Source organism: Amblyomma maculatum, chromosome 1 (genome assembly GCF_055883805.1).
Source record: "Amblyomma maculatum isolate TAMU_Amacu chromosome 1, ASM5588380v1, whole genome shotgun sequence".
Lineage (NCBI taxonomy): Eukaryota > Metazoa > Arthropoda > Arachnida > Ixodida > Ixodidae > Amblyomma > Amblyomma maculatum.
Window position 1 is genome coordinate 202,161,527 of NC_139344.1, and position 12,083 is coordinate 202,173,609.

The window sequence follows — 12,083 nt, forward strand, 5'->3', positions numbered from 1 at the left end:
TAGCGACGCTTTTGAAGTATAGCTGTGCTCAATGCGTGAATTCCTCCAATGCGTGTGCTCCAGTGCGTGGAGCCCGTGCCACCAGCGCTTGGCTTGGCCGAATAGCCGTCTATAGTAAATCGAGAAAGCATTTATATATATGCTTTGAAGCATAATCGTATTCATCAAATTCTTTAACCCGCACAATTCACTCCTCGCACAAGTGATATCTGTATCAGACCGAGATATGAGCGCGAACGTTCACTGCACAGATTCGAAGGAAAGAACAGCGGTGATAAGATGTATTTCAGCGTTTGACGGGTTTATTTATATTTTGGAAGTGCGATGGGGGGGGTCTCACAATCTGGAGTCGAACTCGGACAGCTGCATTTTCGCCTCAGCCCTATAATTCCTATATTGATTATTTCAGCACATGAGGGTAAGGTGCGACAACGAACTAAACAGTATTACCACAACGATATGAAAAGCCGATCCATTACTCGTTGGCATTTAAACTCTCACTGTATACAAAGCTGCTGCCAATTGTTCGAAAAAGCAGGGATGGGTAACGGGATTCCACTATATTTACAGCGATGACGCAACTTCCTTGAAATTGTGAATATCCAGTCTTCAGGTTTGGGCATAGAGCTTTTTTTTTTTGTTTGTTTGTTTATGTACGACCTCGAAGGAAACTATAAGAAACAGCCTCCTCTCCTTTCTCAACCCCACTGACCCAACTTTTTCCTTAAAACGCGTTTCAGCCTTAATTGATCCCGGACAGATGACATCAATAGCAACACTGTCATTTGGAACATAAGTGTAAGCCAGAAATTGATAAGATAAAAGAGAGAGAGAGAGGAGGGGGGGGGGGGGGGGGGGGGGGGGGAGGGGGGACTGTCAGCTTCGAACTCGACAAAATGCGGGTCTCCTTGATTATTCGAGAGAAAAAGGAGTTTTTATAACGAAACGAGGGACTAGTCCTCTGTGCGCCTTCCTATGTGTTTTTACACTTTCCCTCTGAAACTCGACTTTTGCCGAGTTCATGCAAACACAGCTAAATATGCGCCGCAGCCGGAGACTATATGCAAATGTATATATAGGAGGGCTCTTCTGGTGCTGTAGGTGATAGTATAATTAATGCTGTCAGTTAATCTTCACTGCAGCTCTTTCCGGAAACGCCCTATTCATTGGACTTTCCTTTGATATGTGAGCACTATATGTACTATGAGCGCTAAGACGTCATATTCGTCTATGACAATATCCAAGTTGAGGTTTCGGGAGTCGTTAGCTAGGCAGCTATCAAATCTTTGCCGTTACGTAGGAGTTCATGCTCGAGGCACGTTGGCTGGTTTAACAGCTCGTATGCCAGAAAACGGTATAAATAAATCCTTTATGCAAAAATATTAGAAGGATTCAGACGAAATGATGCATGTCGACATACGGTTGTTTACACGCAAGTTCTAATACCCCTCTTTTTTTTTTTTTTTTTTTTTTTCATTCCATGCATTACCCCAACCACATTCACACTTTCAGGCGGCACCGCTGTTTTTTACCTTTGTACAGACGGGTCAGCATCCAAAGCTGGTGGCCGATCCGATCGCTCGTATAATACTAGACGTGTGAAGCTTAAAACCCGAATACACGCGCTCCTGTTGACGGAACGTCTGTGCTATTCGGCAGCACTGCTTTGCATGAATATTATATCAGTGACTTTCCCCGAAGCGTCTTCACGCGACATGCCTGTGGAGCGGTACACATGAACTGTCACTTGCTATCGCGGCTTGATCGAAGCTTGTGGTCCGTATCTGTTTCAGTCGCGCGAAAACATCCGAGCAAAGCCGAAACCACAACCTCCCTCTGCTTAGTGTGGACACTAAATAAACACATCTGGGCCCCCGCGGAGCACGCAGGAACGAGCGCGAGGAAAGCAAAACGAAAGGGAACGGAGAGACAGGGAGTGAGCGCGCGAACTCAAACCGCGGGGTGCCGTGATGCCCGAAGCGCGTACACGGAACTGTCCGCGGTGCAACTTGACACTGACCCAGCCATGGCCCTGGCTGCCTGCTAACGGAAGTCTGAAACCTTCGCGCATGTCAGTCGGCTCGTGAAAACCAGTTGGAAAAGATGGATGGCGCCACGGTCTCGCCGAGCGTGGACGTGTGCGATTCCCGCATTGCCCCGTCGGCCCCCAACTTGACCGGCTCTTCCGACTCCCCCGCGTGCCCAGCTATGGAAACGCGCCCAAATTATTGCGGTTCCTCGGGGGTCTTGCAACCCGCTACATTTCACGGCGATTTTGACAGTTAATTTCGCCTCGCGACGAAATCGGCGGTCGCGAACACATTGGCCGTCTTCGCTTCGAGTGCGTACGTGTCCCGCCCGTATCTCGTCGCGTGTATACGTTCCTGTGTGCTGCCAGTCAGTGGCGAAACTTTTCTCTGCGCAACTGGAGGCTTCTTTTCTTTTGACACTTTAGGACCTTCAAACCTACATTCACTTGTTTGCGATTTAGAGGCTATGCAGGTCCGCGCCTGTCGTTTCATACTTTCTAACTATCACAGAACAAATAGGGTAACTTCCATGAAATCAAGTTTGTCCTTTCCACTTCTATCTCACCGTATGTCAGCAGCGTCATTAGGCCCTTCTCGCAAAATTTATCGCAACAGCTACCTGAACGACAGATTACTAACAAGACCATCTTACAAATCGACACGCATTGATCACCGTCATAAAGTTGGGGTTCCATCTTCTCACACAAAATGTTTTCATGATTCATTCATACCCAGAACTTGTGTCAGCTGGAATCACCTTCCCCATAATATCGTTTGTATATCTGATTATAACTAATTTCGTAAAACTATCGTCTCCCTTTGTATATTTTTATGCTCGTAATTATATGAATATTTCCCTTTTACTCTCTAAAAATGCGTTGCAGTTATCCCGCTGCATTTCGAATATTTCTATATACTTGTATTTTTTTCTCTTTGTCATTGCTGTGTTTCTTGTGCTTTTATGTATCCCACTCCCCTCTGTAATGCCCTCGAGCCCTGAGGGTAAAATAAATAAATAAACAAATAAATAAATAAATAGCAGTATTAGCGCGAAGGCATTAAAGACCCTTTTTTGCAGAAGATCCGGCGTCAGCGTTGGTGTTGTCGCCGGCCGTTGCAAACGAAACTTCACTAAAAAATGGTAGTTGCCAGGTGTCATGGCAGGACACTTGACAGGTTGGCGGGAGGTTTAACGTCACACTACCACGTGACATGGCCGAGTTGGCGGTTCCTTTGAGTTGGGAAGGTGCAGATGAGGATCGAACCCGAGACCCTTTGATCCCGAGTCAAACACGCGTACTCTTATGTGTATGCTACGCAAGCATACGCAGGCTTCTATATCTATGGTGGTATTTCATATAATGTGGAAGCTTAAGACTATGCTAATTAGTGCGTGTACGATAACAGATGCCCAAATTAAGGGACCAGTGATTAAACAAGTAGCGAAGTGCATTTACGCGGGGGTAGATCCTCAAGTGGCGTCGTAGAGGGGAGCGCCATACTTTTGAAGCCGGAGCCTGAGTGTCCCAAAATTTATTGCCGCCAGTATACTAACATGTCTCTGTGAAAATTATTCGTCTAGCTGTTAAACAGTTAATCATGCGGCCAAAATATATAGACCGAAATAAAAGGTGGGATTTACAGTACAGGCTTGTATGTTACGAAGAGGGGCTAGCAGGCATCTGAAATGCATTTTCATTTCTTGTTAATTGAGAAGAATTGACCGGTGCCCCATATTTCTTCGTATTATGCAGAGCGCCGGCCCCATGCTTCATGCAGGGTTTGAAGTATAAAGCGAACAATCCCGTGTGTTTTTCCCATGACCTAATCATATACACCTTCTCTTAAAGAAATACGACAGGACAAATTGAAGTTGTGCTGTATCGATTGATTCCTACCTTTTGATCGCAAAGCGAATAATGCCACTGAAATATATTCCTTCTTATGGGTCAGATAAAGTTAAAGAACATTAAATACAGGCGTCGCAGCCACGTACCCGTTTTCGCAAGCAAGTCACGTACTTTTCTTTATTTCATTTTTCTTGATCTTATCAACCCGCCATGCACTTCCCATCATGCATGATCACCAAGTTTACAATTTGCGGCGTCAGAAGGGAAGGACAGGTAATGTCAGCGAAAACAATTAATTTCGTCGCCCTCTTCTCATGCATTATTCTTGTTAATTATCTTTGTGAGGTTGACACAGTGCGTCGACTATTTTCGACTTTTACGCTGGATTCGAAACAATTAATTGAGCCCATTTGCTTTTGAAGGCACCTGTACGTCATGAGTTTCAGTCGAGCAACGGGGAAAATGTTTTTTTTTTCGTCTTTTAATTGATCAGCCATCAACTTGACTTTCGTTTCCAAGTTAACGCCAACAGGGCCACAAAAAGAATAAACAATTTGTTGAAGTTTTCCTCAGTCTCCATTTAAATCAAAACCGCAGCAGAGAAAGTTATGGAAGCAATGACGCCGCCGGTTGTGCCTGCTGTTTGGAGACTACCACATTATCTGTGCACTGACTAGCTGATGGCATGACGTCTTTTGGAGATTTTCTGGTCGTAATACCATCCTGAACATATAAACAATGGGTAACATGTAAAAAAAGACAATAATTTTAACAAAAAAAAAAAGGGGGAGGGGGGGGGGGTGGAGGGCAAAGCTGCTGGGTGGTCACAGCGAAAGTCTCACACGCTGGAGTTGCTCATTGTACCACTCCATTACGCTTCCCGCGTAGGTGCAGTCCAGAGCAGCTCAGGTAATTGTGTGTGCGTGTGCGTGTATGTGCGTGCTTGTGCGTGCTTGTGTGTGTGTGTGTGTGCTTGCGCGCACGCGCGCGCGTGTGTGTGTGTGTGCGTGTGCGTGTGCGTGCGTGCGTGCGCGCGCGCGCGTGTGTGTGTGTGTGTGTGTGTGTGTGTGTGTGTGTGTGTGTGTGTGTGTGTGTGTGTGTGTGTGTGTGTGTGTGTGTGTGTGTGTGTGTGTGTGTGTGTGTGTGTGTGTGTGTGTGTGTGTGTGTGCGTGCGCGGATGACAGAGGGTGCGTTTCAATTCTTATACCCCAGTCACACAGTCATTTTCAAAGGCGATTGAGTTGAGCGCCTTCGAGATTTTCAATCGCGATCGAACTCGAAGGAGTTGTGCCGCTGCTCACGGCAAAACTCGAAGGCTATTGAAATAGTTCTGGTGTTTGGCGCCAAACTTTTATGGCGCCACTATCGTTGCTTTCGGTTTTGCTTAAAGAACTAAAATATCTCTATAAATACAAAATAAAACATAACTGTTACCCTGTTACCTTTTTTTAGTAACTGCAGGTGTTTAGTTGTTATTCAAGGACAACTTTTTTTTTTCTTTAACGCGTTGGCGTTCATACGACTGTGCTTGTCATTGTGTTTGTTTTTCTCGGCGGCGCATGCTACAATAATCGAGATTACATAAATAATACGCCTAAAAAAAGAGCGATGCTATTTTAAAATTATTTCGGGTATTAATATATAAAATATTGACGTTTGTTAACGTTTTTGTACCGTAAAAGGCGCTGTGCAAGTGTGTGCGTGACGCTCCTCGGGTCAACGCTAGCAACCTTGCGCGATGTTCGAAGGCCTTCGAGATCTCGATTGAGTTCTGAGCTGTTCCGTCGACTCGATAGACTATCGACTCAATGGCCATTGAAAACGCCCATGTGGCAGCTTTCGAAGGCCTTCGAGTTGATAGGAAGTCGGTTCGAGGGCCTTCCAAATGCCCGTGTGACAACGGTATTAGACGTTTAGCACGACTGCTTCGTAGACGTTATCGTAGACGTCTACACGTTCGCGTAATTCAACGCGTCTACCTGTTTACGCCAGGCGTCACCTCGCGACATAAAGGTTGAATCAAAGCGTTTGAATAACTGTAATAACGTTGCTTTTCTTTAAAACATTACGACAATACACGTGAACATCACATTTTTAACCGTTCGCCGATTTTTTGCAGCAATAATATTGCGTGTTTAACCGGCACAACGCAGATAGACTTGTGGCAGACCATCCCGACTTCTCACGCAATGGGCCCTCTCACGGCTTGTCGGAAGAGAATGTTAGTCCGTTTTTACTTTTTTATTACTGATGCTGAAGTGTACATGCTTCTCGGATGTCTCATGCTCACAGCTGTAAGCATGAAAACGTGCAAAAGGCTGTAAACTTGCTAGGATTAGGGACGAAAGGTGATAACCGGCTACAGCAAAAGAAAAACTTTGTACCGTTACACCTTTCGTCTGCAGTCACTAGGCGAGGAACCCCAAAAACAGCAACTCGTTTTAATAGTTTACAGGCACACTAAAATAAATGCCCAACAAGCCGGCATCGTTAGGTGAGTTCGTTCTGCCGAGAGTAACTGAAAATGCACGAAAGAGTTTGCCACGGCTACTACAGCGAGAGAGAAACACGTGCCGTACAGCAGCCGTCCTAGCTCACAGCGAGGAGGAAAGGGACGAGTTCGTCGCTAACATCAAGACTCAAGAAACTCGTCGTCAAGTTAAAAAAAAAACAACAACATCCAACTCTCAAGCAACAATCTCAACCGCGCGTTTTCCTCTTAGAGCGCGATTCAAGAATCTGCAGTGCTATGAATCTCACGACCATACAGGCAGCTAAATTAGCCTCTAGCTAGCATATGTACTGACGCAACAACTCACATTCGAAAGATCGTGCATATGCATACCCCGGCGTTTGCAAAGAGCCCGACCACCGTACAGCTACTGCAACCACCGTAAGCACGACTCGCTCAGCGCGAACCGCGCACTGTCCGCCATGTTGTTTAGACAGCAAAGTAGCCTGCGTCGATGTTAACTTCGGCGAAGTAGTCTTCGTGAGACCGCTTCGCGAAGACTGGAACGCGTCCCGAAATGGCGGCTGTCCGGCTAGCCGTCTAAGTAGACGTCTACTAGAGGGTATTGAAACACACCCATGAGAGTCGCGAGCCGTCGCTCCAATGGTGGATCGGCAGCCGGCGGCGCTCCACGCGGCGTAGGTCTGCTTCAAAGTTTACGGCGGGTTTGTTGGCGAAGAAAACGCGCCTTCTGCAACGCATTGGTGATTTACTGTTAAGAGCGTTCCATATATTGCAGAAAAAAAAGTTTGTGGAGTTGGCCAATGCTGCGAAAAAAAAAAAAGCGCAGGTTTGAGGAAAACAGAGCACGCAACCACCGGTCTTTTAGATTTACTGGCGTCGTTTCAAACGATTTTTGCTTTGTACCGCGCTCACGGGCCTGATATTTTTGTTGTGCAACACTTGCCTAATGAAAACTTTGTTTTTCGTATCCTTTTTTTAAGCAGTGTGCGCATGTCTTATACGAGTGTCAGAGGGGAAAATTTAGTGTCAAGCCCACGCAATGCAAGGATTAGGCAGGTTAAATGTAGCACTGACAGCGTGCTGTCCGGCAGCTTGCCGTAGACTGAGTGCACATCAACTCTGGCTATAGACACAACCAGGCACAGCTATTCCCCGAAAATGAGATTACGCCGACACTGTGCAGGAAACCTCGCCGCACAGGAAAGCTGACTGTTCACGTCAGCTTTCCTGTGCGGCCAGTGGATTGATTTTACCGAGCTCACGAGGCGAATGCAGCTAGTGCCGGAGAATCTGATAGTGTTCTGCGTATTTAAGCACTGCGCCATGATTCTAAAAGATTTTATGTGTGTGAGGTTGATAAATGGTAAATTAGTAGTGTAATAATTTGCTTACAAGGGACAATAAATTTCACTGTTTGAGTTTTACACACTTGGCGAAATTGGGACTATCAGCGAATAATTTTCAACAACGTTAAAGTGCAAGGTACGAATCAGTCGCTGCAAAGACATCGTAAAAACACTGCGCATGGCCGCTGTCATGTTCTGGCAAGGAATTTTGAGAGGCTGAAGATTTTCTTATAGTTGTAATTATTGAGCAGTAACTCAATCTTATGCCAAGCAAAATATTCGGATTATTTGCAAAACAGATGCCGGATATAAAACTGTCCCGAAAGAAATGGACTTCGTCTTATCGTGCGACTATAAAGGTGTATTTATTTCCTAAGTAAACAGCGTATGAAGCTATATTTTACTCCCATTGTCCGAAACAATGAGTTTGCTCGGGACAAAGCAGTACCACTCAGACGAAAATGGATTTTAATGGGCTACCGGTGAAGTACATTGATCTAGGTGTATTATGTAATGTATTATGTAACGTTTGAGCATTTATTTGAGCAAAGGTTGCTTACTGTTCCTGTTACAGTAGCGCAGAAGCCTTCAACAGCAAAAAAAGAAAAAAAAATGCATGTGGGTTTAAGGTACCAAAGCGACATCGACTATCACGGAAGATGGAGCGGCGGGCTTTGGTGTCGTTGACCACATGGGTTTATTCAACGTCAAATCCCACTGCAGGGGAGCTCATTGCGAAACTGCCGAGATTTAACCCCCCGTTCTCGAACTCGCAGTCGAGCGCCTTACCGCTGAGACACCACGACGGAGGTTTTTTATTTATTGATTCACAGATACCTACAGTGCCCGACGGCATTATTGCAGGGGGGACGTACAACGAAATAAAGCATTACAAGTGCTATAGTCAGGTTAGGAGACATTCAAACAACACACGGAACAGCCATAAAATACAGCGAAATCAGGCACACACACGCGTAGTTAAGATTGTGGGATTGCATGAATAAAAGCACGAGACGCTTCCACAGATGTTCAGTTAACGACATCTTTGGGGAGTTTGTTTCAAACGGATATGACATGCGGAGAGAAAGAGTTCTGAAAAACGTTATATTGGAATTTGATTTCTCGAACCTTAAAAGTATGTGGCAGCTGCCACATACAGGGTGTATCGATTTCGGTTTTGCTGAAATAGATGCGTTAGAAGATTTGTATAGTTTACTGGGCATGCGCCTATTACCGAGAAGTTCCAAGCTAAATGATTCCTTTATTGTTGAAACGCTGTGTCGAAAGTCGTAATGCATTGGCGACAAAACGGGCTGTACGGTTCTGTACGCGTTCTAAACGATCCGATAATGTAATCATACGTGGATCCCACACATCGCCAGCATACTCGAGAATAGGTCTAATCTGTGTGATGTACAACAATCCTTTTATATTTGTTGGGGCTTTATGGAAATTACGCCGGAAGAAATTCAACATTCTGGACGCTTTGCGTATTGTTAATGTGGGTTCTCCATGTAAGGTCCTCCCTGAAATACACACCGAGGTACTTAAATTCAAGAACTTTTTTTAAAAGAGTAGAGTTTAAACAGTACACAGTTTATAGGGTTATGCTTTCGTGTAAAAGCAACATATTTGCATTTATTTGAATTCAGAGTCATTTTCCGCTGCTGATGCACCATTGATGGATGCTGTCTAGGTTTTGCTGCAGGATGCGAACATCATGTTCGGTGGTACTATATGGGGCTGTACACACGACGCAGTCATCGGCGTACAAGCGGATTTTGCAGGAAATGTATCGGCAATATCATTAATATAAATTAAAAAACAACAATGGCCCCGAAACTGACTCCTGAAATACACTGGAAGTAATATCTGCAGAATTGTTATCTATCGGAGAGGTAACCGCGAATCCGTGTAGTTATAGCGTGGCGGATCCCGAGAGAAGCAAGTTTATCATGCGGTACGCAGTCAAACGCTTTTTTTTTTTAAATCCAAAAATATACAGTCAACTTGATTTCGACAGTCATAACACGAAATAATATCATGACTGAATTCCAACAGCTGTGTAGAACATGAAAGCCCAGACCTGATAGCATGCTGTACACTCGCAAAGAAGTTGCTATTTTCCAAGTGCTTTTTATAACGGCATGCATCACTGTAAATATGTTCTAGAATCTTGCACTTTACGCTTGTGAGAGAAAATGGTCGGTAGTTTGAAACCTCTGTTTTGCTGCCACTTTTATGTATTGGGATTATGTTAGCTATTTTCTATTTTGTGGGGAGACAACCAGAGTCTAACGACTTTTTATGCGGCGCCACCAAATAATGTGCGACCAATTCAGCGCATGCTTTCAGAACATAAGATGGTACTCGATCAGGACCAATAGCGGTTTGAACAATGAGCGATTGCAGTTGCTTCAAAATGCCATTATACGTGACTGTAATATGTGACATACGTATGTACAGAAATCACTTAAGCAGTTTCAAGAAGTCCTGCGCAAAAGGGAGCTCTAAAAACAGACCGAGAATAGAGATTAAAACAACAAGCTTTGTCATAATCATCAGTGACGTCAGCTTCGTCAAACGATAGGTGTGGAACGCCAACATGTTCCCTTCCATGGGATTTTAAAAACTCCATACCTCCTTATGGTTACGCTGAATTTTTTTCACCCAGAGAAGCGAATAATTTATTTTTTGAGCCTCTAATTTAGCTTTGATATCGCTCGAAAGGACCTTCATTGCTTGAAACGTACGTGATGAACGGCCTTTTGAGTACGAGATGAGAAGGCGGTGGCGCCTGTTGACGAGTGCACGAATATCCCGATCGAACTATGGCTTATCATTTCGCTGCTTGCAGGACACCACTTTTGACGGTGCATGTATGTCAACAAGAGCTTTGAATTTGTTTTGTTTAACGTAAAAAAAAAAAGGTGCTCAAATAACTATAGTGCATACAGAAGCCACAGAGTGGCCTGTTCAAACTGTATTCTGTGATGGAGCAGTCTGCGCTCACATGCTTCACTAGCTGTCGAATTCCGAACAGAAACGGGATTATACGAATTTTGAGTGTTTGCATCAGGTTGTATTGACGGCAGCGACCTGTGTTGCTTTGGCATGGCGCCTAACGACAGCATCGCTTCGTTTGAGAGGTCGTGCGTCAAAGAATCTTAAGCGTCGAAGACCAACTAATGATGTCCTTATCCAGCATGATATGCTCGATATGGACAAGTGTTGTTTTTTTCTTTAAATGAAGCGTTCACATTTCTTTTGCAAGAGGCAGACAGGTAAGCAAAAGCGCTCCGGAACCGGGAAACAAACAAAATGCACGCTTGTAAACGCCGCACGCGTGCACGTAAGTTACTGCTGGCTGGCACACGCCGCGAACATACATCCACACTGAGTAGGGTTCGCCGCTGCGCCGCAAGGTGGCGACTCTGCCCGATCTCGAGGCGATGAGATTCATGGGAAACATAATTCGCAGTTTGGCTTATGTCACTGCACGGGCTTTAATCTGAGGCCTGAGCCCAGCGAGCCCGAGGAACAAAGCCCCAGCCCGGCCCAGGCCCGCGGCTTCAAACTCGGGCTCAGCCCGGGCCCGCTAAGTTATCGCTAATTTAGCGATAATAAAGAACCTTCGTAGGCGCTCTAATAACCTTCATTAATGGAAACGATTTCCCGCATTGGTTTCATGGCCGAATTAGTAGGCTATCAAAAGAGGCGACAAGCAAATGATTTTGCATACGTCCCAAAGCGACTCTAGCTATGAGTGACGCCGTAGTAAAGGGCTCCGGTTGATTTCGACCAGCTGGGGTTCTTTAACGTGCACTTTCATTGCACAGTACATGGCCATCATGCTCTCGTCCTTAATCGAAACTCGGCTACCGCGTCCAGGATCGAACCCGGGTACTCCAGCTCAAGTAGTAGAGAGCTTTAACCACTGAGCCACAGCGACGGGCTAACAAGTAAATAACTAAGTCAATAAACCTTACCTTTTTACTCAGCACGCACCGTGGCTTTAGTTCATCCGTGTCATTGGTGTAACACCCAAGTGTACTTCACCCTACCGTAGCAAAGCAAAAGCCAGGCATCAGCCTTCTATGTACAGACCCAAACCCGACCCGGGCCCGCAACTTTAAGCGAAGCTTTGCGGTCCAAAGAATGATTCCCAGAAATTGGACTCGGCCTCAAGGAGTTCGCACGGAAACAGCGAGCCGCACATCTAGCTGTGAACGTGGAACAGCTGGGGAGAATGCAAGAAAAAAGGGGATACCGCGCTCTGCCTTCAAAACAAGTGAGCACTGCATCGCTACATGGGCCGTGCTGGCTTTTCACTACGCTGGCGAACCTCGATTTTACAAAGGCTGCTTGAAGCGTTCGACGA